The sequence below is a fragment of the Lissotriton vulgaris genome, chromosome 3_1 (assembly GCF_964263255.1).
Source record: "Lissotriton vulgaris chromosome 3_1, aLisVul1.2, whole genome shotgun sequence".
Lineage (NCBI taxonomy): Eukaryota > Metazoa > Chordata > Amphibia > Caudata > Salamandridae > Lissotriton > Lissotriton vulgaris.
Genome location: NC_141689.1, coordinates 1,541,173,716 through 1,541,199,977, shown reverse-complemented (window position 1 = coordinate 1,541,199,977; position 26,262 = coordinate 1,541,173,716). Strand labels below are relative to the sequence as shown.

At 45.5% G+C, this 26,262-nt stretch overlaps 1 protein-coding gene across 1 annotated transcript in view; it reads left to right on the top strand.

Annotated features, from left to right (window-relative positions):
* The first annotated feature begins 19,671 nt into the window (after window positions 1-19,671).
* TET2 (tet methylcytosine dioxygenase 2) overlaps window positions 19,672-26,262 on the top strand; it is a 214,354-nt gene continuing 207,763 nt past the window's right edge. Inside the window, exon 1 of the mRNA XM_086962040.1 lies at window positions 19,672-20,016. The gene's annotated coding sequence lies outside the window, so the exon portion shown is untranslated. The remainder of the gene's footprint in view (window positions 20,017-26,262) is intronic.

Genomic DNA, 26,262 nt, shown 5'->3' with positions numbered 1-26,262 from the left:
AGAATGGTCCGCTTTCTTGTATTGCAGGAGATCTCTCTTCATGGCTTCAGTGAAAACATCCACAGCGTCCCAGGGTGATTGTGGCACAAACGTTGAGGTAGGTTTATTCCTACTCTCATCCCTCTCTTGCTCTATTCCTTGTAGGATTGCACGTTGTACTGTATTCAAATGACTAATGTCATGTTGCTGTTCTAATTGCAAATCTTCAAGGGCTTCGATAGCTGGTAAGTCTATACTGCTTAGGGTGTCTGTTGCTGTCATTCTCACTCCCTTTTTATCACGTTCTTTCAAATGGGGACGTAGTTTGAAATGTTTGTGGAGTTTAAGCTTCCTAGTAAAGCGGAATAAATCAATTCTGGTTTGCGTGTACTCCAGCTCTTTGGTTGGACAAAACGTGAAGCCAAGGCTTAGTACTTCTTTTTCCACATCGGTCAACTCCTTGTCAGTCAAGTTGATCACTGTTAGGTTGGCCGAGGGTCCAGGGCCTTCCTCACCACCTACTGTTGTTTCTTGTTCATGTTGTGGTTGGACCAGCGGGAGGTTCTTGCACTTCCTCTGCCTCCTCTTCCGGCCGCCTGCCCTCCTCGTCCTCCTTGTCCTCCTGATCCCCCTGTGATTGCATCTGCATCCGGCGGTTTGTTCTTCCTGTCGCGCAGCCAGGATTTTCGGATGACCTTGAATTCCTCCTGAAAAGGGGTTCTTTTGGGTCTTGCACCTTGTGTGGTGTGTGCGGTATGTTGCTTTCCTGAACCGCCTGGCACTGGTTGCTCGTCCCCGGATTCATTTTTGGTGATATCGGATTCTGAGGTAATAGTTTCTGGTGTGGTACTGGTGCCATTGCTAGCCCCTGTCCCCTTTTGGAGAGCCTTACGCGGAGCATCGTATTTTTTAGCATAAGTAAGTACCCGACCAGTCAGGTAATCATTGGCATTGCGCTCGTATTTCTCTTGTTTGCACATCCAAATCTTCTGCGCATATTTAATGAGCCTTGCCTTCATTTGATCCCTCATCTGTGATATCAATGTCTTTTGCCCCGGATCAGTCTCCTTTTCCAGTTCTTCCTCAATTTGTTTGATTTCAGTCATCGCCTTCTCCCTGTCACTCCAGGCGTACTTGACTAGAATCTTGAGGGTGCCTTCACAATAGGATGCTGTGTGCTCGAACCAATCAGTTAGAAGCTGAGGATCTGGGTGTTCATAAGAGGGCACAGAATGGACCCTTAAGCCTCGTGGGACTCTCTGCTCCTCCACATAGTTCGTTAAGCTCGTGGCTTCTCACCACTTACGCACTTCACGTTCATGGAGCCTCTCCAGCTTTGTGAGCGTCTCCTTTAGCTTGTTGTTCTGTGGTGCTGCTGTTGGTGTGACTGCTACTTCAGAGGCAGTCGTTCGCCGTCTGAACATATCTTTGGCTGCAGTGTTACGTTCATTATCAGTAAACATGCTGTTCCTTTGAAAGTTGCACTGTTTTTATTGCGACTCGCAGTGCGGTTCCCTTTGCTTCCTCGTACTCGTCCCCCTCCTTTGTCATTCTATCGCTATAGCCCGCTGTTTGTTACATACATATGTAAATGGAGGCTCACCGGAAAGGACGTCTCCTGTCAGGGGCTCCAAAAAACTCCAGCGCTTTCTCTTCAGTGTAGTCGAATCCGGATGAGTTGAATCTCTGCCTCAGCGGTCGCGATGGTGCGCAGTGTGACTCCAATCGGAAAACGCTCCACTCCCGCGTAAAACTGCTCACTCCCGAACGGGTGCTGCTTGCGGCTCGCGGGACGCCGCATTACATTGCGCTCGAACTTTCACCAAATTCGTAGAAAAAGTGCAGCACTCAAGGAGGGTTCTCAGTCAAGGAAGGGTTTATATCATTTGAGATGTCATCAATGATGTCATTTGAGATGTCATCAGTGATGTCATCTGTGATGTCACTGAACATGTCATGAATGATGTAATATGTGACATCATCAGCAGTGGATTGCGGGCGCGCAAGTTATAGTGAGTCAAACTTACTATAACGTGGGAATTTCAATGGTTTTGTATGAGTAAAATGTCCAGCTAACTATAACTGGTGTCAAACCTATGGTTTTTTCAGTGAATTTCAAAGGTTTTTTAAATGCTAAATCCTAACTATAACGAGTGTTAAACCTATGGTTTTTTCAGTGAATTTCAAAGGATTTTTTAAAAGCCAAATCCTTACTATAACGAGTTTGTAACCTACGATTTTTAAAGTGAATTATTATTTTTTTTTAATAGTTGTTTTTTATAATTATTAATTAAAATATTTTTTATAAAATTGTTTTTATTTTTTTCTAAAAGAAATTTTTCAATGCATTTTTCCTGTTTTTTTTTTTACCATTTTACCTCGGAGCGCTCTGGGTGCGCGCACCGGTAAACGCACCCGTACACGTAGCGAGAGCGCTATTCCCGCGTGTGAAAAAAATATGATGTATTTAAAGTAAATAATAATGCAAGACATTTAGTGGCATACTCATAAAAGTACTAATTTTCATTTTTAATAACCGAATTTCACCTTTAAACGCATTTCCGAAAATCTAACAAAGAGTCATTCAGGCGCGCCGCGTAAGCGCCCCCGGAAGCGCCTGCGTACGTGCCGCGTAAGCGCCCCCGGAAGCGCCTACGTACATGCCACGGAAGCGCCCGCGGAAGCGCTCCGGAGCGTGTAGCGTAAGCACGTCAAGTCATGTGACCTTAAAATAACACTTTTCATTGGTTGTTAACAGTTTTTTTTACAACTAATGAAAACCCCACCCATTTCCTTCACTACCTCTTTCACTTTGGAGAGAACAAGACCTATTCCTTTCTTCTCTTCAATTGTTTGCAAAGAATGGCTGCAAGACCACCAAGCAGCAGTGATGACTCTGATGACTTCCTCCAGGAAGAACCTCCTCAGCCAAAAGTGAAGCAGCACTTCATCTGGAAGTTTTTTAGCATTCCAGAAGGGGAGAAGAAGGTGAATGCTCCTAAAGTGGAATGTAAGATCTGCAACACTATTCTGCCTCGTGGTGACCCCAGGAAAAAATACAGCTTTGGGAACTCCACAATGATCCGGCATGTCCAAAGAAGGCACCCCCAAAACTATGCCCGGGAGAGTGTCAGGGACCTGGCACGGAATGCACCTGGAGATTGTGCCTCGACTTCCACCGGAGGAGCAACATCATCGGGGAGAGGAAGAGCAGTCGAGCTGATACCAAATATTCAGCCCGTTTTTAATAACATTACCATTAGGTGTAAGCACTGTGACGAACTCCTTTGTTATGGAGAACAGAGTATCCGACTAATTGTTCGAAAAAGAGAAGAACATCGCTGCCCTCCCCAGCCCTAATTTCCCCCCTTTTTTTTGCTCCTGTTGAGCAGTTTGGCATTCCCTAGTTTTTTTTGTTCTAAAAAAAAAACACAAAAAAATTAAAAATGTTCGGAAAAAGTTAAAAAAAAAAAAACTAAAAAAGAAGAAAAAAACCCAGTTATTTTTAGAACTACCTCCAATTCTCCAAAAAGAGCTATATTTGTTATATATTGTAAAGGAGTGAGTGAAGTGGTGAGCTCAGGGTGCGCGTACCGGTGAGCGTACATGAGAACGCACCCAGCGCTTACCCCGCGAAAATTGCAACCAAAAAAAAGGTTTTTAACCCTTCAGGGTCCTTCTAGGCCCCCCTCAGAAAACCTAGGGGGTCAGGGGGTGGGTACCCTGCCCCCTTTTAATCATTTCCCCCTTTATATTTTCACCTCTTGTGTCTTGATTCTACCGAGACACAAGATGGCGGACTCCTACCGGTGAGCGCTCGGAGCGCGCCTATAGATATATATGTGTTTTTGAAGTTAATTTTCAGAAAAAAACACTGGAGAAAATTTCACCAAATATAGCAAAGGCACATCTGCCTACCAGTCCCTACAAGTTTGACGTAATTCCGTTCAGCGGTTCAGGCTGTAGCCTTGTCAATTCGTCCTATGGAAATTTACATGGGTAAAACACGTTTTGGGACCCCCCCTTTTTTCTCAGCCCCCACTTCACGAATCCCCCCGAAACTTTCAGGGAAGGAGCGGAGCGGAGCTGGCCTAAATTTTGGAAAATTACACGCAAATTCCTCAACCGGCTCCAAAGTTATTCCCAATAGAATGTTTAGTTTTTTTTAATCGCGGGGTCCGCGCACGGTGCGGTGCGCGCACCCCGCGATTTTTCATTTTTTTTTTCAGAAAAAAAAAATTGGGGGGGGGGACTGGGGGGTCCTTGTGGGACTCCCTGAGCAGGCCTACGGGGTCAGGGTGCTTCTACCCTGCCCCCTTTGTGTGTTTTGCACCTTTGTTTCACTGCTTTCTTGTGCCTTGGTTCTACCGAGTGACAAGATGGCTGCCAACACTTCCTGGTTTGGAGGGTTGACAGACAGTGGCAGCCAATCAGCATGCCTTTCACAGAAAGCGTATATGTATAAGAACAACAGGAGAGAACCCATAAACCTCGTTGGGATGGGTGTGTTGTGTAAGCAAAAACAATTCCCAACAGGTATCATGAAAAGACAGTTTCAATAATGTATGCAATATGCATTACACAAAGGAAGAAACCAAGGAGTCATTTGAGTTTTTTTGAAAAAAGGCAGTATTATTCACCAAGAGACAGAAGGGAATGGTCTTTCACATGGCAATACAGTTAAAACAGCACTGTACAGAGCAGATCATGTGACAACCCAGTGGCACTTGGTGCAAGGTGCTATATATAATTAGTGATGGTGAAGGTGCAAGTGCTAAAGTGAACAGCGTGATTGACGCATGGAATGAAATATTTACATCAAACAATAGCTCCACAAAACAAGTTGTAATCACTTTAAATTAAGATTTGTCAAAATTTGAACAGGAGCACAAAACGTGACATGCGTCATATAATTCCAGCTGTGAAGTCGACGGCGTTTCGATCCCCTTTAGTCGGGATCGTCATCAGGACAGGGTTGTCGATGGAACCTGTGAGTGGTACCCAGGTCCGAAGGCGTGGGTAGCCGGAGTCCAAGCGGTCGCTCAAAAGTCGAGAACTGATCGTTGATTGTATCTGATCATCGGGCGGGATTTTCTGCGCCTGAGTCAATCAGGGTTGTGGAAGGCAATTGGGGCTCTTCTGGGGGGTGGCTGCGAGCCTGTCCTGATGACGATCCCGACTAAAGGGGATAGAAACGCCGTCGACTTCACTAATTGTATATAGCACCTTGCACCAAGTGCCACTGGGTTGTCACATGATCTGCTCTGTACAGTGCTGTTTTAACTGTATTGCCATGTGAAAGACCATTCCCTTCTGTCTCTTGGTGAATAATACTGCCTTTTTTCAAAAAAACTCCAATGACTCCTTGGTTTCTTCCTTTGTGTAATGCATATTGCATACATTATTGAAACTGTCCTTTCACAGAAAGCAGCATGCTCATTGGCTGTCAACACTTCTAATCAGGAAGTGTTTGCCTTCATCTTGTGCTAGGTAGACCGAAGCACAAAAGAAGCAGAAAAACAAACGTGTAGAACGCAAAAAAGGGGCAGGGTAGAAACACCCTAACCCCCTAGGGCTGCTCAGGTGGTCCCAGAAGGATATTTACATATTTAAACTTTATCCGCTAATAGATTTAGCATTTAGAAAACCTTTGAAATTTACTGAAAAAAACTATAAGTTTCACGCCTGACATAGTTAGGAATTAGTATTTAAAAAGTGGTCCCAGAAGGATATTAACATATTTAAACATTATCCGCTAATAGAATTGGCATTTAAAAAACCTTGCAAATTCACTTAAAAAAACATTGGTTTCAGGTCATATATAGTTAGGAATTAGCATTTAAAAAACCATTCAAATTGCTCCTATATAGTTAGTTGTACTAACTATATTTCGCGCACCCGCAATCCACTGCTGATGATGTCACATATTACATCATTCATGACATGGTCAGTGACATCACTGATGACATCTCAAAGGACATCAATGATGACATCACTGATGACATCATCCACGTGACAATCACATACACCTTTTCATACACTAGTAAAATCTTTCATCACTCTTTGTAAAATACAGAGTATCATATTTGAATCCATTGACACAGCAATACAAGTATCTAAAAACCCACTCATTGATTCCTAGATGTATACACACATCTAATCACTTACCTGTAGATTCACTCATACATGCTGTCAATGATCAATAGAACACTATCAAAAATACTTATACACCTATATCGACATTACACACCAAAACACAACCTATTCACATATGAAGTTATCCTACTCACTTATGCAAACAATGGATCATACTTACATACTTACTTAGCTACACACTTATACAAACACCACTTCATCTACTTATTTAGATAGTAAGTCAAATGTAGTGTAGAATAAAATCATTATTACAAGTATACAGTTATCCATAAAGTCACACACACATTGATTTGATTTGATTTATCAACTTTTATAGCGCGCGAATGCCCGAAGGCGTCTTGGCGCTTATGACAGACAGCAGTCCTCTCTGAGAAAACGGGCACCTAACAGGCCGCAGTAAAAAGCCAAGTTTTCACTGCTTTTCTAAAAGAGCCTAGAGATGGGCTATTTTTTATATTGAGTGGCAACAGGTTCCAAGCCCGTGCTGTATGTACAAAAAAGCTCCTTCCACCCCAATTGGCCCGTCTGATTTTCGGGACTCTAATTAATTTCAATTGGCTCGATCTGAGCAATCTGGAAGGTTCATACAATTTCAGATTAGTTCTCAAGAATTTTGAGCCTGATCCCTGAACAGCCTTGTATGCCAAACATAGTGATTTAAATCGCACTCTTTTTGCAACTGGAAGCCAGTGTAAGCTTTCCAATTTATGTGCAATTGGCTCATATTTGGGAATACCAAGTACCAACCTTGCAGCTGCATTTTGTAGGCGTTTTAGCTTAGATAAAGTCTGTATTCTCGCCCCGGCATATAAAGCATTTCCATAATCTAATTTAGATAATGCTAATGCTGTCACTACCGTCTTTCGAGTGTCATTTGGTATATAAGGTAGTAATTTTTTAACCATCTTCAAAATAAACCAGACTGAGGATGCCAGTTTGCTAGCTTGGGCGTCAAATGAAAGTTTGGTATCAAGGATCATACCCAAATTTTTCACTTTTTCAGCTGGATCTGGACAACTGCCCAGACTGTCGGGCCACCAGGCTGGGTACCAGATGTTAGAGTTGCCTCCCAACAGCAGCACTTCGCTCTTATCCCCATTCAGCTTAAGGCAATGATCCTGCATCCACTGACTGACCTGTGACATACAGTATTTGAATTTTTTTGCCGTCTCGTTCACCTCCTTACTGATGGACACCACTATCTGGGTGTCGTCGGCATACGACACTGGAGTGAAACCACATTCCCTTATAATTTCAGCCAAAGGAGCCACATATAAATTAAAAAGTGTAGGGCTCAAAGAAGACCCCTGGGGTACCCCACACGGTGAGCAGAATGAATTGGACTTTGCGTCTCCCAGCTCAACCGAAAAAAGTTCTATTATACAGGTAGGAGGCAAGGAGGGCTGAAGCCGAGTCATGGACCCTTGCTTCTGTCAGACGGATCAGGAGTGTCTCATGACTGACCGTATCGAAGGCCGCCGATAGGTCTAGTAGTACCAAGGCGGCCTTCCCTCCATCATCCAGCACACTCCTGAGTTCTTCCACCGCGGTCAGTAAAGCTGTTTCCGTCCCGTGACCCTCCCGGAATCCAAATTGAGAATGATCTAACCATTTTCCTTCCATCAGATATCTGGACAACTGTTTGTTTAATAGCCTCTCCAGGACTTTTGCTGCAAAAGGAATCCTGGCTATAGGTCTATAGCTGCCAGGTTCCTCGCTATCCAAATTAGTTTTTTTTAGGAGCGGTCTGACCGATATAATTTTCCATACATCAGGAAAGATCCCAGATTTTAGGATTAGTGAAAAAAGTTTCTCCAAGAGTGAGCTCAATAACTCAGGAAAGAGCTGCATTACGTTGGGTGGACAAGGGTCCATTGGACTACCTGAGTGGATGGTATTTACTTCCTTCACAATCTGTTCTATTGTAGGTGGAATGAATTGGAACAGTGGGATCTGCGTCAACCCTTCAGCTGCTTTTATTGGGTCCGAAGAAACCTGATTTAGGTTACCTGCATGGTGACTCTTAAAAGAATTAAAAACCGAGGATACTTTGTTTACAAAGAACTCACCCAATGTGTTACAGAATTCTGATGTCATTGTCTCTGAACTATTATTATCAATTTTTACTAGTTTCTTAACGGTGGAGAACAATGCCTTGCTAGATCCCTTTGAATCATTGATTTTTTGCACGAAATATTTGCTTTTTTCCGTGATGATTATTTTTAGGGCTCGGACTCCTCCCCACTGTAAAGTGGGAGGAGTTTCGAGAACTAATGTTAAAGAAGAAAAAAAAGTATCTCCTAGGGCTTTTGCCGAGACAAATTCCACACATTCCTTTGCGTGTTCTGTCATCTGGCCAGTGATTCGTGTTCGTTGTGCTGTCGTTTTAATAGGCTTGAAGTGATAGGGTAAATGTAGTTTTGTTCCGCCATTTTGGGCATATTTCGTTCGTGCTCGCGCAAAGAAGTACATTAATTATAATTAGGAGCTGTCAGGGTGCCTCCGTAAGTGAATGCAGATGGCCGGGCGCGTTCACCATTCAGCAGCGCTCAGCGCGCAGCTGCTGCATGCCAGGCCGGGAAAGGGCTTCATCAGCCTCACTCATCACCATACTTCAGACCAGAATACAAATAAATATATATGCTCACTCGTGCAGCGTGGCCAGTGCCTAGTTTCTTTTTACAATAGCTTTCAGTGCCGCTTGTTGTATTTTCCTTTCGAACTTTTCTAGCGTACGGAGCATGAACAGCGATTTTGAGAAAGTATCCTGACGCTAGAACAACACATGCAGGGCTGGGGCGGGCAGGGTGGCGGTCTCAGCGACATGTACACCCCTACGCCCGACAGACAGACAACACTGCAGGGTGGTCCGGACTTTTCTGAGCTATCCCCCGTTTTTCAGAAGTTTAGGAGCCCATAAATGTCTGTTTTGTTTAATATACACCTAATGCCTCAATGCCACTTCTTAGCGCTTTGGAAAAATCCTAACAGACAACGGTGACACGAGCATGTAATGTGCGAAGTTAACACCGGCTCGCATTATGTGTGCATCCGGACAAGGTGCCCGGGGAGGGGGGAGTGGGACAGCAAAGGGGGATTGGTGGGAGGCATTAGTCGCTGCGGGTCCTGGGAGCTGGGGAGAGGAACAGCAGCCTCCAGGCTCCGGCAGGGGTCACCGCGAACGCACGCATCTCTCTCACGCACACACATGCTCTTCTCATGCACACACACTCGTGCAATGCCCCAGGGTACAGGTTAACGAGCCCGCTTGCCTCTGTGCCCCTGATCAGGCCGTGCAGCGCCTAGCAGCAGCACCGCCGAGCAGTGGCACCACGCGCTATATTACACGTCTACTGATCGACATCGTGTTCATGAACTAATGCATCACAACCAACGAGTCACCACAATTCGCCGACACAACACCGCCACATTGGTCTATTGAGGGTTGTGTTCGTCAGTGCACCCGTGTCCTTGTCAGAAGATGCCGCGGGGTCACCAGACACAGCGTTTGCACCGTTAGATGTGTCAGAGTAAATTGTGGCTAGTAGGCGGCGACTGTGTCAGTATGAGGTAGTGTAGTCTGTGTGCCACTGTGGGGTTTATCAGCAGATGCGTGTCTCAATATCTGATATGTGTGGGCCAGTAAAGTATGCTTTTCGGTAAGTGGTGTGTGTGAGTCGATGATGTCTGTGAATTCAGTGTTGTGTGCCAGCAGTGAGCTGTCCTCCATGAACATCACACTGGGGGAGTTATGGTTATGTAGCTAAATAATGAACACATAAAGGGATTGGATTTCAGGTATGGAACTATAACGTTATTTTAATAGCATTTCTGTCACAGAATCTGAACTTTTTTATTGAAATAGGTGACTGTGGGATTAGTTCAGGCCATAATACTACTTAACTAAAGATATTTCAGTGACATTTATGAGTTTTGTACAATAGACGTTGTCGGTGTCGTCCTGGGTGTTTGCCCAGTACAAGGTGTCTTGACGTGCCCTGTGCATGTTACACACAGCCTATGATCATGCGCAAGCACCTTCTGAAAGCTTGCGAAAAGCGTCGGGCCAGCTTCCAATTCACAGCTCGGCAGGAATATTAATGTGTCCACGCTCTTAAAAGTAATGGTGCAGAGTGGCGGTGCAGAGTGGCGGCGCAGAATGGCGGCGCAGAGTGCAGAGTGGCGGTGCAGAGTGGCGGTGCGGAGGTGCAGAGTGCAGAGTGGCGGTGCAGAGTGGCGGCGCAGAGTGGCGGCGCAGAATGGCGGCGCAGAGTGCAGAGTGGCGGTGCAGAGTGGCGGTGCAGAGTGGCGGTGCAGAGTGGCGGTGCAGAGTGGCGGTGCAGAGTGGCGGTGCAGAGTGGCGGTGCGGCGGTGCAGAGTGGCGGTGCAGAGTGGTGCAGAGTGGCGCAGAGTGCAGGTGAGTGCAGAGTGGCGGTGAGTGCAGAGTGGCGGTGAGTGCAGAGTGGCGGTGAGTGCAGAGTGGCGGTGAGTGCAGAGTGGCGGTGAGTGCAGAGTGGCGGTGAGTGCAGAGTGGCGGTGAGTGCAGAGTGACAGTGAGTGCAGAGTGACAGTGAGTGCAGAGTGACAGTGAGTGCAGAGTGACAGTGAGTGCAGAGTGACAGTGAGTGCAGAGTGACAGTGAGTGCAGAGTGACAGTGAGTGCAGAGTGACAGTGAGTGCAGAGTGACTGCAGAGACAGTGTGTCAGGGTGCACATTGTGTGAGTGTGCAGAATGAGTGTGCAGGGTAAACAGTGTGTGACTATGCAGGGTGACATTGGGAGTGTGCGGGTGAGCAGTGTGTGAATGTTACGGGGCAGTGTGTGAGTGTGCAGAAAACACCACACACACATAACGCACACACAAACCACACACCTCAGTCTCTCAACACCACACACTTGTCACCACTCAACACAACACAGTCACCACCACACTCACTCCCCAGGCTCACCCCCACAGACTCACCAGCACACACTCACCAGCACACAGAAAACAACACACACAACAACACACCCCCAGCCGTCAATGAATGCTTTCACCATGCACAAACACCAACAACCATCATCCATCTGTGCACGCTTTTACCAAGCACACACCCACCAGCCGTCAGTGCACCCTTCCACCAGGCACACACACCTCCAGCCGGCAGTGCACTTTTCCACCAAGCAATCGCAGTATGGTACACTTTACTTTTAAACATATTCATATAAAGCACAGCATGCCACCATTGGTAAAATTACAATTCAACCAACATACTTCCACTACACACCACATGCACACACTCCATAACACATGGCAAAAAGACATTGGCATTTACAATGCCATTAGCTCAAACTCAAATAAATCCGAGCCCGATTGCATTTCTAATGCTTGTTTTATAGGTCCCTAAGGCCATTTTGTACTCTTCTTTAAGCCTAGCGTCATAATTTGATCTCCATTTTTTCTCGGCTCTTCTGCAGCTCTGTTTTTGAGCCTTGAGTGCTTCCGAAAACCATGGCTGTGAGGGGGTTTTCCTTTTAAAAATGACTTTCCTTAAAGGGACAGCCACCTGAACTGCATCATTTATCCACTCGTTAAGTTGTTCACAGGCTCTATTGCTGTCTGAGGCAAGATCTTGGTAAGATACATGAAGATTATGTATAAAAGTCTGAGAGTTAATCTTTGACCAGTCATGATAAGTGGCATTCCTCAGCATTTCCACAGGTCTTCCAGTATTTTCCTTAATTTCTAATGAAAAGGTAATCAACTTGTGGTCAGACCATGGGACCTGAAGGGTGGCAACTTTATTTAAGCCCTGACATGAGGTGAAAATACCGTCCAAGGAGTGGCCGGCGAAGTGCGTATGTAGAAAAACCTTTTGTTCTAGAGAAAAACCAGCCAAAGCGTCCTTAAAGGAAACTACCTTGGGGTCAGCATTTTTCTCCAGATGTAGATTAAAGTCTCCCAAAATAGTGTAATCGGGACCTATCAGACTTGATTCTAGGAAAGGACTAAGTAACTCAATTAATGGTATCTTTACACTAGGGGGCCGATAAATTAATAGGCCATTAAAAGTGAAGTTATTAGTGGTCTTAATTTGAAACATTAATGTTTCACAATTTGAGTTGCTGCCTTTATCCGAACTCTTAACCCTAAACCTGTCTCTGGCTATAATTGCTAGACCACCCCCGCGTTTCCCCTTTCTGTCCGCTCTATATATAGAGAAACCCTCTGGGACAGCCAAAGCCAGATCAGAGTCAGAGGCTACATCAGCCCAGGTTTCTGTAATAAACAGTAAGTCCAGGTTTTGGCTATCAATTAGTTCTGCTGTGTGAGTATTATGTTTTATCAGTGATCTTGCGTTTATCAGACCGGCCTTAATAATAGTAATTTTCCAGTCCGATTTACTTGACTGAACGTGAGGCACATTCAACCCCTCAATATGTGAGAAGGAAAAGGTCTGAGGACAGCAAGCGCAGTTATTGGGTTCATGGTGTAACTCAATAAAGGGACAACTGATTCTAGGTCTCATCGAGCGAAGTTCATGGCTAGAGTACCTATACTTCCTCTGAATTTGTGGAAGTTGCACAGGGGTTGTGGCCCTGGGCCCGGTCCCGGCGCGGACGGGCGCAGACGGGCCCGCCTTTGGCGCGCCTTTGGCGTGCCGCCGGCGCGCCCGCTGCGCGGGCGAGCAAGGTCAGCCATTTCTAGGACGTGAATGCAGGAGGGGAGGGCAGGAGGGGCCAGGCTACTGGAGCGCCAACCCTCCAGTTCCCCCAAGATGGAGGCTCGAGAATTCCGGACCTCCGCAACAGCGCCTAATCGGCTGCGCGGTGTCCAGGGTACAGGTGCGCCCCTACAGAGTGTCCCTACAAGTAGGTTGTATATTACAATACAATTTGAAGCACCAAAGAGAAAATATTAAAACATTTTAAAATTCGTCAATTTTCATAAAAAGCGCCGCAGACTCCCCGGCTTTCCGCCTCAGGAAGCTCAGCTGTCAAATCCAAGCGCGCGATGTCAGAAGCGCGAATTAAATACCGGTGAGGGCAGGAGGGGCCAGGCTACTGGAGCGCCAACCCTCCAGTTCCCCCAAGATGGCGGCTCGAGAATTCCGGACCTCCGCAACAGCGCCTAATCGGCTGCGCGGTGTCCAGGGTACAGGTGCGGCCCTACAGAGTGTCCCTACAAGTAGGTTGTATATTACAATACAATACACAATCATTGAGTCTTATGTATATTTATTTATATACAACAATTGACACATACACTGCCTTTTATTGTTCTAGTTTATCTACTGAATCAACTATTCACACATCTTTGGGCAGTCACACACCCACCACCGAACCACACAAATACTCAGTTAACTAATCAATAACTAATATAGACTTTCACATAGCTGGTAACCAACTGGAGAACCAGTTTACACAACAACTGACAAAGTGATACAGATATTCACACAGTTTAGTCATTTTCCACTATATTTAGTGAGACACTATAAATTGTTAAAGTCCTCCATCCAAATATTTATTTTTATATATCCACTCATACTTCAATGCAAATTGCTATATATATAATGCATATTTAAATAACGAAGCAAACCACATTCACTGGATGATGTCATCAGTGATGTCACTGACCATGTCATGAATGATGTAATATGTGACATCTTTTTTTTTTTTATTCAAAGACAGTGGTCTCAGACACTTATTTATACTTAATACTACTCAATAAATGATAACCTTCTCTTAGTCATGGGGCATGTCCAAAGGATCAGCCCGGGTACATTCAATGATTATTAGTATACAATCAAGCCAAAAAGCAACAGCAGTAAATATGAATCCAGGGCAATATTTAATACATTACAATCATTGCTATCTCAATATATAAAAAAAAAGAAGAGAATTTAGGTCGCCCAAATGAAATATGTGCAGGAAAATGAATATAGAGTGCTGGAAAAGAAAGTGTAAAAGGAACATAGAGTAAAAAGTACTTCAAATTTTTATATACATGCAGTAGATTTGCACAATGTACAATTTACAGATGACCTGGTGTGGAACAGATTCAAACCACTTTTTTATGGAGACATTACTTCCAAAATTATATTGCACATGAAAGTATATATCAATCAATCAATCAATCAGAGACATTTATAGAGCGCACTACCTACCCGTAGGGTCTCAAGGCGCTTGGGGGGGGGGGGGTGCCGTTACTGCTCGAACAGCCAGGTCTTGAGCTTCTTCCTGAAGGAGAGGTGGTCTTGGGTCAGGCGCAGGTCGGCCGGGAGGGAGTTCCAGGTCTTGGCGGCCAGGTAGGGGAAGGACCTTCCTCCTGTAGTGGCTCTACGGATGCGTGGGACGGCGGCGAGGGCGTGGCTGGCAGATCGGAGGTGGCGTTTGGGAGCGTAGAAGTTGATTCGGTTGTTGAGGTAGCTCGGGCCTTGATCGTGTAGGGCTTTGTGTGCATGGGTGAGGAGCCGGAAGGTGATTCTTTTGTTGACGGGGAGCCAGTGCAGGTCTCTCAGGTGTCCGGAGATGTGGCTGTTCCGTGGGATGTCGAGGATGAGTCTGGCTGAGGCGTTCTGGATCCGCTGGAGTCTCTTCTGGATCTTGGCGGTGGTTCCGGCGTAGAGTGCGTTGCCGTAGTCCAGTCGGCTGGTGACGAGGGCCTGGGTGACGTCCAGGACAGAAACAATTATATGGCGTCGACGTTTCGACTCGTCTTTAGGGCTTTATGGAAAATTAAACCTTAGCCTTGCGAGTCTTCATCAGGACTATTGAAATGGGCAGCCCGAAGAGTAGCACAAGCCCTAACCAATGAAGGTAGCGGGAAGGGTGATGTTTTCAATTTCGCACCCAGGGGTAGGGAATTAATACCTTATTCACAAGGTGAGCCTGGGTTGTAGGTTAACTCCAGCATTGCAGGTATTAGAACTCTGCTTCATCAATGTTCGTGGGACTTAATCCCGACTTGCTTGTTAAAGGCCCCTTCAATCGGCCAGTTTTAAGGTGGAATCAAAGTCAAGGAGAATAATGTACAGCAGCCATTCGATTCACGCGGCGTGTCGAGTGCCAGTTAAATTATCAGTCACCGGTTAGGTCAGAGTAACTCGGCGTTCAGTTCCGAGTGAGTCTGTCATCCGTCATAGAAAGTGAAGACGGATGACAGACTCTATGATGACAGACAATACTGGAGTTAACCTACAACCCAGGCTCACCTTGTGAATAAGGTATTAATTCCCTACCCCTGGGTGCGAAATTGAAAACATCACCCTTCCCGCTACCTTCATTGGTTAGGGCTTGTGCTACTCTTCGGGCTGCCCATTTCAATAGTCCTGATGAAGACTCGCAAGGCTAAGGTTTAATTTTCCATAAAGCCCTAAAGACAAGTCGAAACGTCGACGCCATATAATTGTTTCTGTCCTGGATGTTGATATATACTTTCATGTGCAATATAATTTTGGAAGCAATGTCTCCATAAAAAAGTGGTTTGAATCTGTTCCACACCAGGTCATCTGTAAATTGTACATTGTGCAAATCTACTGCATGTATATAAAAATTTGAAGTACTTTTTACTCTATGTTCCTTTTACACTTTCTTTTCTAGCACTATATATTCATTTTCCTGCACATATTTCATTTGGGCGACCTAAACTCTCTTCTTTTTTTTTATATATTGAGATAGCAATGATTGTAATGAATTAAATATTGCCCTGGATTCATATTTACTGCTGTTGCTTTTTGGCTTGATTGTATACTAATAATCATTGAATGTACCCGGGCTGATCCTTTGGACATGCCCCATGACTAAGAGAAGGTTATCATTTATTGAGTAGTATTAAGTATAAATAAGTGTCTGAGACCACTGTCTTTGAATAACATTTATTACCCGGGTCTCTTTGACGTTCTGGGTCACCCCATTGTCTTAATGGGTAATATGTGACATCATCAGCAGTGGATTGCGGGTGCGCGAAATGTAGTTAGTACAACTAACTATATAGGAGCAATTTCAATGGTTTTTTTAAATGCTAATTCCTAACTATATAAGGCCTGAAACCTATGTTTTTGGGGGGTTTATATAGCGCAAACTCGACCCAAATTGTGTATCAGAGCGCTTTACATAGCACCAGTTGCATTACACGAGGACACATTCATTTTTTTTGTTAGGCACGGGGAGATTAATCGATTTGCCCAGAATCACAGGTTGTTCGCGTCATTGCAAAGACTCGAACCCAGTTCCCCAGATTCGAGGTTGGACGCCCTAGCCGTTAGGCCAACTCCTCTCCCCCATTTTTAGGGGCGACCTAGTCCAAGCTTTTCTAACCAGTGTGACTAATGGTATGTATTTCCACCTAACAAAGCTCTAAAATATATGTACTTATTCTGTCAGTGTTATCATTAATATTACGGTTGGCTTTCATAGGAAGCCTCTTTTGTTTGTTTAAATCATATTCTAAATCTGGTAACTCGCTGCTATGATGTAGTAACAGTTGATAAAACGTGTTACCCTCTGTAGCTATGTCATAAAGGCATTCCAGGCCAGACTGACCAGCCTCTTTGCGAGCCCTCAGTGGAGCAATGCTGTCTGCTTTCATTGAAAGCACAGCTGTGGGAGGTAGAAGAAAGGCAGAAAAGGTGGTGAGGGTTAGATAAGGATGGCAGGTAAAGTTGCTATATATTTCAGTCGAGAAGGAGATGTCATGGTATGTATGACTCCCCCATTACTCCCTTGTAGCAAGGACAGAAGATTGGGTGGGGGGGGGCGGCAATCAAAACACAAAACCTAAAATTATAGATGGAGAAGAAGTGAATTATGGGGGTGCTTTTCACCTCAGGGTTCTGAGTGACATAGACAACTCGACCTTCGCTCTTAATGTCTATTTGATGTCACTCAGACCCCCTCAGTGAAAACATCTCCATAATTCACTGTTACCAATCTAGAATTGTATATTTTTAGTTAACTGATGTCTTATCAGGAAAGTTGATTCTTGCAGTCACTTTATCAACTTAAGAGGTCGATTGATGGCACTTCCTATGATGTCATATGATATCTGGTGACGTCTAGTTGCTCTCAAGTAAGAGAGGCCTTTCGTTTCCTTTTTGCCCCAGCACTCCTAATCCGTTCCTGAGGCCACTGACAGCTGCGCAGCAGTACGTCAGGGAACCAAGGTGTCCGAGAAGACATAAATTACTCGGCCCCTCCAGGCACAGTAGCCGGACACAGGCCTGCAGAAGCGAGGCGTTTCTTTTATATCCCCTGGGTTAATGGAGCGTGGCCAGGCTTTATTTCTGCCGAGGGGCGAAGCGTAAACACCCACTGGGGCCCGTGCGCCGTGGCCACACGAGCAGGTGGGAGAAGATGCGCCACTGCACGGGCTCGAGCCGAACAGCTCGCTTTTGGAAGCCGTTTGCCCAGGCCAGAGGAAACGCCTCCCTTAGCCTATGATTGGATGCGGGTACTCTTTATTCAGGTGAGAATTTTCTGGGCCTTTCACTCCCACGCCTCAAATCGTCATTTGTGTGTGGCGTGAAGATGGCGACAGTTCATGGCCGAGACCACTCGTCTGAATGTTTCTACCCCAAGTGTTGATATTCCGGGAGGCTGCAGGCCTACAACTCTTGTTGCAAATAGGAACAGTTTTTCGCGCGCGTCCCTCTAATATCCGTCTTGCGCAATATTTACATGCACCCCGATCGCCCACATGAGACCATACGAGAACTTGCGTGCGCACAGTTTGTTTTTACGCAATTCCTTTTGTTTTCTGTGTGTTTGCAAAGTGGACTGGCCTCTGCTGCGTCGACAGGGACACGCAGTCGCAGAGTGGTGGTCAAGTTATGGTCTGGGAACGGAACACTGCGCCTGTACAATGTCCCCTGGGGATGCCGCGCGAACTAGTGTGCCTGATAAGGACTAATAAATAGATTCATGGGTTGTAGATCACTAAACTCGCGCAGTACTACTCTAATGTTGCGCACCGTGCCTTTTGTGTGTATCTGGAGCCACCTTAATCAGTTGGACTTAAATTAACCCTTTGCAGAACTCCCGAGAGGTGGACACTTTTATCCAAGAGACAGTGGGCGTGTGAAGTCGGGAAAGAGAACGTGTTATGTGTGTGTAGTCTGCGCGTGTCATAGTCATCTGCTTCCCTGGGCCACGAGGCAATAGTAAACAAGGGGCTGGCCTTGCCTCGATTGAGGGGGCAGGGAAAATGCGGAGCCTGAAACTTTTCTGGTCTGTGTTCGGGCGCTGCAGTGGATAGTCAAAGCTTGCGCGCAGCGGGCCACATTAACCTGTGTTTATGGAAGGAAACGCACAATCCGGGAAGGACGTCTGGGGCGATGGGTGGCAGGTTAAAATGTTGCAAGGAAACGAGAAGGCCTTTTAAACTCAAGAGCAGGAAACCGACCCTTGAGGGCAACCGTTCGCTCTGAAACATTGTATTCCTTTTCGTATGAAACAGTAACCAGCGGATTTTGACTCCTCTGGCGAGGCCTCACCCAAATCTATTTATAAAGTGTCCATTAACGGCCAGCGAATGCACAACAATATATTTTCTTCAAAACTGCACTTTATTGCCAGAGATTTGTCGGAGAGGATTGCGCTGATATTATACGATGTTGGAGTTGCACAACTCAGTGGCGGCATGCGCACCTCCACGCGAAGAATGAAATGCTGTGTCCTACCTTTCCGAACAAGTTTTGTCGTATATTACGCAAAGTATTTCCAGAGTATTGATTAACCCACTGAGCTACATTCAAAATAGGAGTACAATTGGCAACATTTGAAGCATTCGACCGTGGTTTTAAGTTAAATATGACCAGTTTCATGCCGAGACTCAACATATTTTACCCGGTGCCAGGTATTTCAACGGAGGGGTCCTGATGAAAAGTAATTTCTGATTGGACGACACCTTATTCCTACCATCATGTTGGAAATTCCATCAGCTACAGCAATTCCGACTACACCTCCGCAAACTTTTATTTGTGAGTGATATCCAAGAGTTGCGGTGTACTTTAACATTTGCATGTGAACCTTCTCAACTTTTTTTTTCAGTTCAACTTTAAAGCAGTTTACTAATCAAAACTGTGTGTGGTGTGACACTTACCTGACTTTCTCTCCGTTCTCACGGTGCTTAATTTGTCCAAATTGAAATCTAAAGCAGCGAGCGATGTAGTTGGATTCTACTCTAGGAATTTTGTTTAATTTTATGACATCTGGAAAATGAGTATTATTGTTGCGGGGTCAGTTGCAACAATTTCATGATAAAAATGTATACTAAGGTGTTCTCGTCGGTTAGTATGGAATGCGATCACATCTGTGCTGGAAGAGACAGAGACCTGGATATGGGAAGAATGAGCCCGGCGATTAAAATGGCTAATCACATTAGACGAAATTATCCCCCTTCGGACAAACTGCAGAAGTGCAGAGCAGACAGCGATCAAAGACGGTGGCAACCCAGTCCGCGCTCTCGAGACTCCACTCCGCCGCTTCCAGGCAGCCCTCTGCCAGCACTTTTACTATTGTATGGGCCCCAACAGAGAGAAAAAAAATAGAAAAAAAACCCGAAGCAGCGAGCCAGCCTTTGTGTGGGAAGGCCCGGGTGGGGAAGTGATTTTACACTCCCCGGGCAGGGCACAACTCGCGAGCACACACCCAGCCTGCCAGGGCTGCCCCCACCCGCTCCCCATGCCAGGCACGTCCGCCTCCGGGAGAGGGGAGCCGCTGCGCCGGGGCTCCGGCTGGGCACGGACGTCAGGCGGCCCGCCTTATGAATATTGATGCGGGAGGCGAGCCCGGCTCGGAGAGGGAGCAGAAGGAAGCAAGATGGCCGCCCTCTAGGACTGGGCAGGAGGGAGAGCAAGGCTGCGGGCTGGATCCGGGCGAGGCGGAGGGCACGGAAAAGAGGTCAGAGCGCTGCTTCTCTGCTGTGGGTCTCCAGCCCGCTTCTGTTTTTTTTTCTGCTGGTGTGCCCTCTCTTCCCTCCTCGCCTCTCCTGTCCTCTTCACACACACCCCTCTTGGAGTCACCCTGCCTCATAATAAAGAAGGGGAGCCCGGTCCGCACCCCCTCAACATGGCTGACGAATGTAGTTGTTAAATGGAAAGAGTTTTCTTGCTGGCTCTTGTCTGCCCTCTTCTTCGAGCGCCTAGGCAGGTCTTTTTTTTTTAAAGAGACCAACGCGCCTTGCTCAAGTGGGTTTATTGTTTTAGATGCTTCATTTTTGCTTCACCGGTGGTGAAGGTGACAGTTTTATAGTCCATCAGATTAGAAGACACTGAGGATTCGCCGAGAGAGTGCCATTTATTTTGCTTCTTTTTTTTCTCACTGTTTCGGTTTTGTTTAGTGGAAGAGTCTCTCTCACAGGACACTAAAAAGAGCGTGTGCTCTTTTGGCTTGTGCCAAGCCCCCGTCCGGGGAGGGTTGCCAGGGCTCTCATAGGCAGCACAAAGGTAGGGGACGAGAGGGGCACATCGGGGCCAGAACCCTGCAAGGTCAGGGCCGAGGCAGGAACTGAGACCCCATCCTGGGGTGGGGGATAAGTGGGATCCGGGGCCCCTTTCCACTCCCATTTCTCTTCACTGTTGTTGTTAGTTCATTTTTTTCATTAATACTGTTCTTTATAAACCCATGTTAGCACAATTCAGCTTCCTGCTTAAAAATGTTGCTCGGAGCCTGTGTGAGGCTCACATGGTTAACGTTTCTGCCTCCGCACAATGCAAGGGCATTTAAAGTGAGCGGAGACCTCCTCTTCTCATAATGTTATTACCTTGTGCCCAGTGCCACACGGCTACAAGATCCTAGATAACCACTCGTGCAAATAGTACCATATATAGTGTTTATACCCCACGTCTGGTGTGGGATGAGCACGTAGAGTTAGAAGTATGCATGGCAGAAATATACCTGCGAACTGCTTTTACTGGTGAGCGTTTATTATTAGCGCGCGTAAGGTGTGCATAAATGCCATTTACATGTTAATATGATATACTGACATGCATTTAGTTCAAAGGAGCATTTCTCTTTAGCACGTTTATAGCGCCTGGACGAATATCGCCAAGTATAGTTGGTGCCATGCTGAACTTTCCGGTAGGGCTTTAAAAACAATCGCATTAGAATTCAAGATGAACGCAGCCTATCCCTTCTTGCCAGCCAGCCTGCCCTGTCAGCCTTTGAGCAAAAATATAAAAATCATGTTCGTCCTCTTGTGGGAGATATTCACAAGCTGTAAATCGTCCAGGCATCACATAGGTTTCGTGTGTGTATGTTTAAAGTGCTTGGTGATCTGAAAGTTCCAGAAAAGGGTATTATTTATCGAATCAGGCTGTTTCTAGGCAAACCAGACCATCCATTTGCATTTCAATGGCTGCATGCAATACCGCAATGCATGTGCCGGGGGAATTAGGAGAGGAGGGGTTGGGGGGGATGGGCGGGGGTCACTCGTATGTTGATTTGTGTATTTACAAGTGCATTACCCGACAGGACTGCCGGTCATCGGATAATTGCGACAGTTAAGTGGATCCAGCTGTGAGAAGTGCAGGTCTGTCTATGGGATACAGCCTCGAGGCGCTAATGGTGGCGTGATTGAAGAAAGTGGCAAGGAGGTGTGTGAAATGACACCCGCTTTCCAGACAGCCTGCACCGACTCCAGCTTTGTTGCTGGGCTCATTCAAGGAGTGTTGTGTGGAAAAACTCCATCAGCTACCCCGTGGAAGCTGGGGTGCACACCTCAGCAGTGCAAGGTCAAACTGCACCTCAGAACAGTGCGAACATGCCATATAGTGCAGTGCATGTAGTCTGTGTACCACAAAGAAGTACAAGGTGGGGATGCGGATCCCAGAGCAGTTCAAGGAGTGGAAAGAGTGGGCTTGTACCCTAGAGGTCTCCAACCCTCTCCATCTCTCCCAGAGTTCTGAAAGTCACTGAAGACCTGACTTTTCGGGTAATCGACTGAATCCTGCCAGCGCCTGGATACCCTCACGTGTGACGAGAAGTGCTCTACATATCTACTGATAGACTGAGCACAGTGCACTGGGCGAACTGGTACCACGGAGAAGCAAAGCTCCAGGTGAGCACGTGTACTCTGGGCCAATCAGGATGTCTCTATGAATCTCCCACGTGTGGCACCATTGCATACACAGGAGTCTGGGCATTTTAAACCCCGTGTTTTAAACTGCACTGCAAGCAGTGAATAGTTTCTTCATGCATCAATACTTGGTTATTAAAACCCAACTTACCAGTCCTTTTTTTTGGAGCATGTGGATTGCCTTCCTGGCACTCCAACCTATGACTTGCAGGTTGCATGCAAAACCCTGCAGTAATGCTCTCACCCAGGGCCCTTGCTATACCTCCTCTTACGTAATGAAGCTGCCAGGCTGCCAAGACTGTAATTCATGGAACTGCACACACCCCATTAACCCAGCTAAATGGGAGCGGCTCCCAGATGACCTGCTAGGAAAGCCTGTCGCAGCCATGCACGCGACTAGGAGTTGGCTGCAAAATAGTGCGAGCAAATAGTCCAGTCTGTAAACTCCAAGCCTTCCTCTGTCATTTGTTTCTGTGCACGTGGATGCATGGTCAGGCGGCGTGCTGGAATCGAGACAGTCTAGCGTTCCCCAAAGGAGGTCAACTTCGTGTTCTCCTCCCCAACGCCCAGGTCCAGCAGTTACAGTTTGAGCTGACCTTGCATTGCCTCTGCTTGTAAGCACTTGCAGAATGTTATCAGTACTAAGGCCCTTTAAACTACGTCTTTGGCAGGAAGCCAGACCCTGCCATTGTTTGGATACAGTGCAATGGGCCTAGAATCTGGCATGTCTTCACTGTTTAAAGAACAGGGCGTGTGCCCAGCCTCAGGAGTTTTGACAGACAAGTTCAGAGGTCTTTCATAATCAGGTCAGCAAAGCAAAAACCCAAAATAGGCCTCCCTTAGTGTTCTCTTCCTCATTTGGGAGAATTAACCCTGCTGCCGTTTGTTCCAGTTCAGGAAATAAGAACATTCGTTGGAAAATTCGGGTCATTCAGGCGAAAAGAAACATCATTTCCCAGTGGCATCGCAAAGCCTTCCTTATAGAGTGTGGTCTCTTTGTTCGGCAAGCATCCATTGTCATGGACTGAGCTAGAACAGATAATTGGCACTTTTTATTGCCACTGCAGGCTAATGGTTTTAGACAAGCTTGAGTTTCTGGCTTATAAAACTAGGTTTCTCAGCCATTTGACTCTTACATGGCAGTGGATTCGGTCAGTGAAGCCAAAAGCTTCTAAATGTGTAACTAAACAGTTTACGTCTCCTCGATGGAATTGGGATGGCAAGTTTCTAGAATTGATGGTGCCACCGATGGGGAAACTGTGTGGAGAGCTCCACCACGGAATCTACTATCATACATATATCCTCATATGTATTTAGAACCGAAGACAGAAGATGAATATTTTGCCACCCTTTAAATCTCCGCTTGCTTGCTCCTATTCTTACTATTACTTGAAGCCAAGGGCAAATGCTCATGGAAGCCCAAGCAGTCCGGAGTGAAGATTGCACCAAAGTGATGGGAATGCCACCATAATTGTGGTGATGCTTTTCGAATGATGGAGTCATGTCAGTTATGATTCTGAGCATAAGTAAAGTTTCTCTCTGTAACTAGTAGAGGAAAACACGAGGCTCAAATTTGTAAAATTGTGTTATCTGTTTGCCAAGCACCTCCTTGACACAATGTGCTCTTGGATATCTTTTTGTTGCCCTGCAGAAATGTCAATAGTAGGACCAAAGAATTTGCTAGTCCGTCTTTGCGGCATCATACAGGAACATTGCTAATCACACGCTTCTTTGAAATTCGTGGAGGCTATTGAAGAGTACTTGGTGACTGCTGCAAGTCTGCTTAGTTGTCTTGTGCTTTCACGAAAGTAAAGCACCCAAAGAACCCTAAACACATACTTTGGAAAAGACTCATGTTTTAGGTCTCCCTCAAATGATCTGTGCAATAAATGGATCTAAGAAAATTTGTAGCTCTAGGCCCCAGCACGGAATGGAGTACACGCTACCCCGCTTATTTCAGCCCTGCAAATGGGTACACATGGCACTGAAGGATTCCACAACCTGAAGGTGGTAATCCATTAGACGAGAAGCTAGATTCCTGCCTTAGCCTTGTTGTATGAACAGCTTAAGTATTTTGTCTAGAAATAGGATTGATTTCAAGAGAGAGTGGCAAGCCACTTCTGAGCAAAGGCGCAGAACACCTTTAGGTCAGGCCTTCAGCTGTATCTGCTCGAAAATAGGCATCAGTGGTTTAGCTGTTTGGCCCACAAAGAGGGCACTAACTCAGTCTGATGGGCTGGCTGTAGAAAGCTCTTGTAGGTCAACCCTTGAAGTGCATCCTTGTTGTGGTGTGTCCTCAGTTGAAAATATGTAACATCTCTATGAACATTGGAATTGACTATGTTGGCAGGGCACAATGTTGGCCAATATACATCATTCAAGCCATGTTGTATTGGAATGCCTCAGCAATTCTCTGCAAGTAGTGCAGTTGTGTTGCTGTGTCAACTATGGATGGACATTATGATGTCCACTGGAACCCAACCAAGTGTGATTGCAGGACTTGAACAAGAGTCCTACAGTACAATAATCTATTCACATGCATCATTACTTGCTGACAAACGTGGACAAATGGACATCAAGATACGCTAACAGCTAAAGTGGGATGACTGGGACATACAAATCCTGTAACCTTAGCTTTGCAGCACGAAAAGTCCAATTAATAATCTCAAAAAGTTCGAATCTAGAGTCAAACTGCCGGATTGTTGAAGAGAGTTTGAATGACATATCGCAAAAGGTTTAAACTGTAGCAAGCTCAATGCTCTGGAGGTCTCAGATCATACTTAATTGATTGTGGAACAAAATCATTTTTGTGAGTACCATTACAAATGTTGTATCATTGTAAAGTAAGGGTCACGGCTGTGAACACAAATGCTGCATTGTATTCAAAATCTGGGCTACACAAGACACCCAACATAGAGACAAGAAGGAGAAGATTAAATTCCAATCCATTTATGCTACTTGAAGCTGGAACAACAACCCAATTCAGAAGGAGCTTGAATACATAGCTCTTCAAAAAATACCTTGTCTGCAACGGAGTAACTAAACTTCTCGTAGAACGTTCATAACTGACGAGAGTCAATCCTTATACGTCCTCCTCGTAAATTCACTTTAATCTGGTATAGCTTTAAAAGTACTATTACTTGCATCCATCCCTGGTGCCCTGGTTATTAATTCAGAGTAGGCCTGTTGTCCTTCTCTTCACCCGTTTCTGTATACCATTTAGGGGGTGTGTGCATGGTATGTATGTGTATTGCTCTTTTGAAGAGATACTTGAATATGTTTCTGAGCAGTATTGGAGTGTATTCTTAAAAAAAAAAAATCCTAGTTGCACTCTTCACGGATATTTTGTTTACGATAAGCCATAATCATAACTGTTTTCTGCTGCGCAAAGAAATTGTGATCAGTACACATGAGAAATCGAACTGTAACTCACTGTAGGTAGGAACGGATTAACGATAAGGAGTCCTAATCCACACAAGGCAAATAATTTAGTGCTTGTTATTTTAAACAGTTTTAGAACATCTTTTTTTTGACTCATTAAACCCTCTGTCATGTTAGTTGCATAGCCTCACAATGTCAAATTCTGTTAATGGGTATTTGAAGTGTAACAAAGACAATGTGGGTAAACGTAGCTATTGTTTCTCTGTTACTATAAGTTGCCTAAATTAGAAAATACTAAGGTAGAGCTGAGAAGAAAGCGGAGGTTGTGTCTGTGAAACCTACAGTTTCAAGTTCAAGTATCTGTTTGTATTTCTACAAGTGTGCCCAAAGTACAGCAACACAAGTTGATTTGTTTGGTTTATGTGTTTTATTTGCTCTTTTCGTACAGAAAGTTGCATGTGCTTTTGATGAAGGAGACTGTAGTGGTTTTTATTTTATTAATTTCTTTTTTTAATTCTTTTTTTTGGATGGGATTTTGAGGTAATGTAAGGAAAATAACTTTGAGGGAATTTGACTGTGGCGGGAACGGAGTCTAATCTCTGTGGCTACAGGCAGAGCAGATACGTCAGACTGAGACAAGGTTCCGCCATGCAGTGGCGAGCACGTGGCTCCACTATTTACAAACACAG